Genomic DNA, 8875 nt, shown 5'->3' with positions numbered 1-8875 from the left:
GACAAAGAGAGATGAGGAAATAGAATAGAATAGACATGGAGAAAGCAGTAGATCTGTGACGTGCTACGGAGCCGAGAAGGAAGGCCTCGAATCAAGGGACGAGGAGGCAGACAGAGAGCACCAAAGACAGCAAAAGTACTGACAGGCTACAGAGTAGGAGGAAAGCAAAACTAGTAACCGGGAGCTGAACAGAAAGAGGGGAAGAAGGAAAAAAATGCCACGGGCTGCAGGGCAGAAAGAGGGAGGACCTAAAAGATGGGGACAAGTCAGAGACAGATGGAGAAAGAAGGTACACAAGAGCAGAAAAAAAAAATAATCGTAGCAGTGGGGGAAAGAGAGGGAGCCGGGGAGGGCCCAGGATGCACAAGAGGGGTGACAGGGCCCCGAGGGCCCACGACTCACCGCAGCTCTCACTCTCGGTGCTGCCGGGAGACTTTGACACTTCCGATGTTTCTCTCCCCTTCTCTCTTCCCTTCTTCTTCCGCAACTCCAATCGTTTGGCTCTCCTGCACCTGAGAGAAAATGCATGTGGCTGTCTTAGAGCTCATACGAGACGTGGCTTCCTAGACAAGAAGCCTCAGGAACAGGACAGAGAAAAAGAGAGAATATGATGAGTGGGAAGCAGAACACACGGATCGAGAGAGAACTTGAATCAGAGGAGTAAACAAGGCAGGAAAGAGAGATAAAGACAGGGAAGAAGCCACAAAAAAGGGCCTTTCTGGCCTCTACTCGCACCCCCCGGCCTCCCCTTTTTTCTGGCCTCTACTCTCGCCCCCGGCCTCCCACCCCTCTGCAGCCTCCCACCCCTTTCCGGCCTCCTTTTTTTTCCTGGCCTCTACTCCCCCCTCCTCGCCCCCCCCCCCCCCCCCCCGCCTCCCACCCCTCGATAGCCTCCTAACTCCCTTTTTGCTGGCCTCTACTTAATTCAGCTTCCCACCCCTCTGCAACCTCCTACCTCTTTCCAGCCTCCACTCCGCCCCCCCAGCTTCCCACCCTTTTTCAGCCTCCCACCACCGTCCCACGCAGTGCAGGACACACTGACAGAGAGAGAAAAAGGACAGGCAACAGGAAGAAACGTACTAAGAAACAAAGAAAGGGTCAGACGAAGAAGGGGGTGGGTGGTCAGGGTTGGAACCCCAACACAAACCAGCAAGGGGATAGAGGACAGACAGAGAGGAAGACAAGAACGGGCCGGGAAGCAGGAAGAGAAGGAGAGAAAGGCAAAAAGGGAGAGCCGGCTGCACAGGCAGGTACAGCAAGAAACGACCGGACAGGCAGCAGGATCGAGAAAGAGAGACAGAAAAACTGGGGACAGGAAGCAGGACAGAGGGACGGCGAGAGGAAACGAGGGCCAGGGAGCAGGACAGCGGTGGAAAAAGAGGCACTGGGGCAGCAGGACAGAAAGAGAAGGAAGAAAGGCCAGAACAAGGACGGGGAATAACAGCAAAGGGAAAGAGAAGGACAAGGAGCGGGACAGATTGTCAGAGAAAGACAGGGACAGGGAGCGGGACAAGGTGATACTGAGAGAGAAAAAGGGGACAAGGAGGCAGGACAAAGTGAAAGACAGGCACAAGTAAGAGACGGGGGAGCAGGACAGAGACGGAGGGGGAAAAGCCTCAGCTGGGCAGCAGGAGAGAGAGGCGGAGAAGGGAAAAAACAGCACCGGGCTGAGGGACCCTGAGGGAGGAATTAAAAAACAAACACAGGGAGCGGGACAAAACGACAGAGAGAGAGAAAAGGGACAGAGCAGGACAGCGTTGGGGGGAGAAATGCGACCGTGACGGGCAGCGGGAGAGAGGTATGGAGAAAGAAAAAAAATACCGAGGAAGAGAGAAAGGAAACAAGGGACAGCGAGCTGCACAGGGGGATCGAGAAAGAAAGGATGGGAGAGGGAATGGCGCAGAGAGAGAAAGGCAGAAAAAACAGCAAGAGGAAGCAGGGCAAAAGGACAGCAAGAGGAAAAAGGAAAGGGACAGGGAGCTGGACAGAGATGGGAAAAAAAGCAGCGGGGACACACGAAAAGAGACAGAAAGAGAAGGGCACAAAAGGATAGATGAGGACAGCGGCAGGATGGAGACGCAGAACAAAACCTGGGACGGTCAACCTGGGTGGGCGGGGAGCCGGTCAGAGAGCCGGAGAAAGGAAAAACTCTGCTGTGGAGCAGCAGAGGGGGACGGAGAAAGACAGACAGGGACGGGGAGCAGGGCAGAGAAACGGAGAGAGAAAATAAGCGATGGGGAGCAGGGCAGAGCACTAGGAAGAGGAAAATAAGACAAGGGAGAAGACCGAGAAGCTCAGAGAGAAAGAAGGGTCGAAAGGAAACGCCAGAGAGGTAGAGAAATCAAGAAATACAGGGACGAGGAGCCTTGCAGAGACGGAGCACGAAAATGTAGGGCCGGTGAGCGCGAAAGAGGGAGAGAGAGACGGGGGCAGGGGGAGGAGATGAAGAAGAAAGGAGAGATAAAGATGGCAACGGAGCGCAGGGGACACAGACAGAGAGAGAAAAAGGACAGTGAACAGGAAAAAAGGGACCGAGAAACAAAGAAAGGGTCAGATCTAGACAAAGAGACCAAGAAAGGGGCGGGGGGCGTGTGTGCAGGGAAACCCCAAAACAAACCAGCAAGGGGCTAGAGAACAGAGAGGGAGAGAAAGAGAAGAAAGGGCCACGAAGCAGGACAGAGAAGGAGAGAAAGGCAAAAAGGGAGAGCAAAAAGAGAGCCGGCTGGACAGGGAGGTACAGCAAGAAACGACCGGACAGCCAGCAGGACAGACAAATAGAGACAGGGAGCCGGCTAGAGAAATTCTGAAGGGAGAAAAAGAGGGAGAGGGAGCAGAACACAAACACAGACAGAAGACGGGAGGTACAGGGAAAGGAAAACAAAAGGAAAAAGAAAAAAAAAAAAAAAAAAAAAAAAATCACAGCAGCGTGGGAGAGAGAAGGATCCAGGGGACAGCTCGGGACGCAGAAGAGGGGCGACAGGGCCCCGAGGGCCCGCCACTCACCGCGGCTCTCGCTCTCCGCACTGCCGGGAGACTCTGCCGCTTCAGATGCTTCTCTCTCCTGCTCTCCTCCATTCCTCTTCCGTAACTCCGGTCGCTTGGCTGTCCCCCACCTAAGAGAAAACGTCCATGTCTCGCAGCTCTTACGAGACAAGGCTCCCCAGGCACGTAGCCTCGCTTGCTCGCGCGCTACGCGCAGGAACAGCACAGAGGGAAAGAGAGAGAGACAGAGAACGACGAGCGGGCAGCAGAACTGATGGATCAAGAGAGAAACTGAATCGGAGGAATAAAGAACACTGGAGGGAGACACAAGTAGAGCGAACAAGCCAGATGGACGGGGGCAGGAGACACACAGATCAGGCCAAAGAGGTGGAGAAAGTAAAATCGGTGACGGGCTGCAGGATGATAGAAAAGGCCACGGTTCAGCACAGAGGAGAACAACGGGACAGCAAGCCGGACAGGGGCATATAGCGAGAAACAAAGGGACAGGCAGCAGTATGGAGATACACAGACAAAGAGTTACGGGGAGGATGGAGGACAGAGAGAACAAGAGAAAAGGGACAGGGAGGGGGGCACAGATGGAGAAAGAAACATTGCAGAGAGAGAGAGGAAGAAAGCGACAGGGCAGAGGCAGAGAGGTAGAGAAAGGAAGAAAAAAGTAGCGACGAGTAAGAGGCCAGAGGGACAAGGAAAAGCCAGGAGGAAGGACAGAGTGAGAGAGAAAACAGGTGAGGGACACGACGCCAGACTGTGAAACAGAGAGCGCGACAGGGAGCAGGACGCTGGGACAGACAGCAAACGAGAGCAACAGAGAGAACGGCAGCGAGGCGGAGCACGAGAGAAAACAGGGACTGAGAGCAAGACCGAGGGGTGAAGCAATAAATAACGGGGCTGGGGAGCAGGACAGCAGAAGAGAGAGACAGAGAGGGGGACACATAGGACAACCGCAAACTGAGAGGGAGAAGGAGAAGAGCACAGAGGGTCACAGACAAAAAGAGAGGGACGGCAGAAAGAGAAAAACAAGACGAGGCAGAAGGACTGAGGAGCAGAGAGAAAAAGGGTACAGGGAAAAGGACAGAGATGCAGAAAACAAGGAAAGCCTGGAGCACAGGGCAAAACTGACAAGGACAGGGAGCGGGACAAAGGGATGGAGGAGTTAAAAACAGCGATGGGCCGCAGCACAGAGGAAGAGAGAGAAAAAGAGCAAGAGCAGCAAGGGAAGAAGAGTGACAGAAGGGTGTTGACAGGGACACGTACAAAGCGGGCTTGGGGGACACAGACATCGGAAGGGTAGAAAGGAAAGGGAGGGATGGGGAGCAAGACAGCGTGACAGAGGGAGTGGAGTGCAAGGATACACAAAAGCAGAGGGACTGGGAAGAGGAAAGAACGTCAGGGAGAGAAAGGCGAGGCTGGCGAGCAGGAGAGAGAGAGGTGGAGAATGAAAAAACAGCCATGGTCAGAAGAACAGAAATGCAGAGAAGAAAAAATTACTTCCAGGCAGCAGGACAGAGGGACAGAGCAACAGCAAAAATATCAAGAGGGAGAAGGACAGGTAACACACAGCAGGACGCTGCAGGAGTGAGAGGGAGGGAACACAGAGCAAAGCAGAAGAATGAAGAGAGAAAAAAAAAAAACAACCCAGCAAACAGAAAGGGAACCGGACAGAACTAGGCAGCAGGGCAGAGAGACGGAGAAAGAAAAAACAGGGACAAAGGGATAGAGAGGCAAAGAGAGGGATGGGGACCAGGACAGTGGGATACAAACAGGGAGTAGGACTCGAGATTGCAGAGAGAGAGGTCCAGGGAAGCAGGAAGAATGACAGAGAGAAAAAGGGGGGAGGGGGGTGGGGAGCAGGTCAGAGCGCTGGAGAAAGGAAAAACTCTGCTGTGGAGCAGCAGAGGGGGACGGAGAAAGACAGACAGGGACGGGGAGCAGGGCAGAGAAACGGAGAGAGAAAATAAGCGATGGGGAGCAGGGCAGAGCACTAGGAAGAGGAAAATAAGACAAGGGAGAAGACCGAGAAGCTCAGAGAGAAAGAAGGGTCGAAAGGAAACGCCAGAGAGGTAGAGAAATCAAGAAATACAGGGACGAGGAGCCTTGCAGAGACGGAGCACGAAAATGTAGGGCCGGTGAGCGCGAAAGAGGGAGAGAGAGACGGGGGCAGGGGGAGGAGATGAAGAAGAAAGGAGAGATAAAGATAGCAACGGAGCGCAGGGGACACAGACAGAGAGAGAAGAAGGACAGTGAACAGGAAAAAAGGGACCGAGAAACAAAGAAAGGGTCAGATCTAGACAAAGAGACCAAGAAAGGGGCGGGGGGCGTGTGTGCAGGGAAACCCCAAAACAAACCAGCAAGGGGCTAGAGAACAGAGAGGGAGAGAAAGAGAAGAAAGGGCCACGAAACAGGACAGAGAAGGAGAGAAAGGCAAAAAGGGAGAGCAAAAAGAGAGCCGGCTGGACAGGGAGGTACAGCAAGAAACGACCGGACAGCCAGCAGGACAGAGAAATAGAGACAGGGAGCCGGCTAGAGAAATTCTGAAGGGAGAAAAAGAGGGAGAGGGAGCAGAACACAAACACAGACAGAAGACGGGAGGTACAGGGAAAGGAAAACAAAAGGAAAAAGAAAAAAAAAAAAAAAATCACAGCAGCGTGGGAGAGAGAAGGATCCAGGGGAGGGCCCGGGACGCAGAAGAGGGGCGACAGGGCCCCGAGGGCCCGCCACTCACCGCGGCTCTCGCTCTCCGCGCTCCCGGGAGACTCTGCCGCTTCAGACGCTTCTCTGTCCTGCTCTCCTCCATTCCTCTTCCGTAACTCCGGTCGCTTGGCTGTCCCCCACCTAAGAGAAAACGTCCATGTCTCGCAGCTCTTACGAGACAAGGCTCCCTACGCACGCAGCCGCGCTCGCGCGCTCCACAACCGGACCATGCTGCTGCTGGTGACACATACAGACCCTGCGGGGCACGCTGGCGGCCTGGCCTGCTGCGGGCTACCAAGACGGAGCCTTCCTCACCCGCAGCGCCAGGCAGCTGCCAGCCAGGTGGCCTTCCATTTCTTCTTCTTCTTCAGCCTTCTCGGGACTCTCCAGCTTCAGCCGCGCCACCTCCTGTCCGCAGCCACTCAGCGCTCCGCCTCTCCCTTTTCGCCCCCACGCCGCCAGCACAGCGAGGCCCGGCACACGCAGCCCACAAAAGCCCGGAGCGGGCGCAGCCAACGGCATCCCCAGGGCACGAACGGACAAACGCGAACTCAGCGCAGCCCCTGCCACACATAAACAAGCAGCGGCGACCGCGTTCAGGGAGGCCGAGGCAGCCCGCACCACGGGCCTTGGGGGAGGCCGGGCGCTCCGGGACACAGGCTTCAGGGGACGTGCTGCAGCTGGGGGCGGCTGCGCGGGGCGAGCGGGGCCGGGGGAGCACTGCCGACTTGGGGGGGGGGGTGGGTGCCCGCCTCCTTCTCCCATTCCCTTCCGTCACCTCCCGCCTCTGGCCCCGGGGCTGCCCGCACCCGGCTCGCCTCCTGCAGCCTGCCGCAGCGGCCGGCTCCAAGCTTCCCGTCCCACCACCCTCGAGCAGCCACCACGCACCCCCGCACCCGCCAGAGGGGAGCCCGCGCCTCACCGCTGGCCTCTCTGCTCCCCCGCCGCCCCGGCACCGGACACCAGGCCGCCGCCATGCTGCTCCGCCGCACCGCGCATGCGCCACGCGCCGACGGCGCGCCGGAGGGGCCACACTCTGAGCCGAACGCCGGGCTGCAGTACCGCGTTGCGGCCAGGGGGCGGCGGGGGCGAGAGCGGCGCCAGCGGGGCCGGGGGCGGCGCCAGCGGGGCCGGGGGCGGCGCCAGCGGGGCCGGGGGCGGCGCCAGCGGGGCCGGGGGCGGCGCCAGCGGGGCCGGGGGCGGCGCCAGCGGGGGCGGGGGCGGCGCCAGCGGGGGCGGGGGCGGTGCCAGCGGGGCCGGGGGCGGCGCCAGCGGGGGCGGGGGCGGCGCCAGCGGGGGCGGGGGCGGCGCCAGCGGGGGCGGAGCCGGCGCCAGCGGGGGCGGAGCCGGCGCCAGCGGGGGCGGAGCCGGCGCCAGCGGGGGCGGAGCCGGCGGGGGCGGGGGCGGGGGCGGCGCCCAGCGCCGGCTCAGGCTCTGAGCAGACCCCGACTCGCGGCTCCGACACGGCGCCGCACCCCCGCCTCTCCTTGCCCTCGACACGGACCCCGCCCTCCCGGGGGCTTTTCCCCGGGACCCGCCGCTCCATCCAACCCCCCCCCATACCCCGCGCTCACCTTCTCCCTCGCTGCAGCCGCAACCCGGCTATGGCTCCGCTCCTCCTTCGGCTCGCATCGGGCCCGGCACGGCAGCACCGGGCCCTCTACCGGCAGAGGGAGGGGCCGTCGCCATCAGCCCCGCTGCCCGCACCTGGGGCTCTTCCGGCCCCGGCCCACGGCTGGAGCCCACGATGCCGTCATTGGGCAAACACAAAGACTCTCTGAAGCCCTTTGGGCACTTCAGCAAGCAGGCAGGCGTTCCTTATTGCAGCGCCGGACACACAGGGCACGGCTCCTCCCAGCGCGCAAAGCACCTGCGCCACTCGAGCCGCAGTACCGAACTTTGCTCACCTGGTGGCAGCAGCGAGCCCTTGGACACGGCGCCACCGCGCATTGGCGCCGCCCGAGCCGCAGTACCGAACTTTGCTCACCGGGTGGCAGCAGCGATCGTACCGGCCCCTCCACGGCCACCCGCGCCACGGCAGCACCGGGCCCTCCACCGGCACAGGGAGCGGCCGTCGCCATCAGCCCCGCTGCCCGCACCTGGGGCTCCCCCGGCCCCGGCCCACGGCTGGACCCCGGCAGGAACAGGGGGCCGTCGCCCCAGCCCCACAGCCCGTCCCCTCCTCCCCTGGCCTCTGGCGCAGCCCCTCGTCCCGTGCAAACCAAGCACAAACGCAGCCGCCAGGGCAAAAGGGACCGCAGGTCTTTACTCAGTCACGCACCCAGCCAGTCCCGGGAGCCGCTCTGCTCCGGGGTCGGGGCCCCCGACGCTCCCTCTGCCCCTCCGACACCTCGGCACTCCTTCCCGCAGCTGCGCCCGTTGATCCAGCGGCGAACAGTCCGTCCGTCGCCTCCCGGAGCGACGCGCTGCTCGGCAGAGGCTGCCAAAAATGAGGAGCAGGGTGCAGGCCACTACAAGAGAGGAGAAAAGTGACAGGTGGCTGGACAGCGGCGGTGGAACGAGAAAGCACCAAGCAGGGAAAGGGACGGCGAGAGAAGGACGGGGACAGGCAGTCCCACAGAGACGGAGAAAGAAGCAGCAGCAAGAGAGCAAGAGCGGCAGCAGAAAGAAGAAGAGGGAGCAGGACACAGACCGAAAGTGAAGAACGGGGAGCAGGAAGGAGATGCAAAAAAAAACCCTGCAGCATGACAGAGGAAAAAAGAATAGCGGCAGGGACCTGGACAAAGAGAGATGAGGAAATAGAATAGAATAGACATGGAGAAAGCAGTAGATCTGTGACGTGCTACGGAGCCGAGAAGGAAGGCCTCGAATCAAGGGACGAGGAGGCAGACAGAGAGCACCAAAGACAGCAAAAGTACTGACAGGCTACAGAGTAGGAGGAAAGCAAAACTAGTAACCGGGAGCTGAACAGAAAGAGGGGAAGAAGGAAAAAAATGCCACGGGCTGCAGGGCAGAAAGAGGGAGGACCTAAAAGATGGGGACAAGTCAGAGACAGATGGAGAAAGAAGGTACACAAGAGCAGAAAAAAAAAATAATCGTAGCAGTGGGGGAAAGAGAGGGAGCCGGGGAGGGCCCAGGATGCACAAGAGGGGTGACAGGGCCCCGAGGGCCCACGACTCACCGCAGCTCTCACTCTCGGTGCTGCCGGGAGACTTTGACA

This window comes from Opisthocomus hoazin, unplaced genomic scaffold (genome assembly GCF_030867145.1).
Source record: "Opisthocomus hoazin isolate bOpiHoa1 unplaced genomic scaffold, bOpiHoa1.hap1 HAP1_SCAFFOLD_120, whole genome shotgun sequence".
NCBI classification, from domain to species: domain Eukaryota; kingdom Metazoa; phylum Chordata; class Aves; order Opisthocomiformes; family Opisthocomidae; genus Opisthocomus; species Opisthocomus hoazin.
This window is presented reverse-complemented; position numbering follows the sequence as displayed.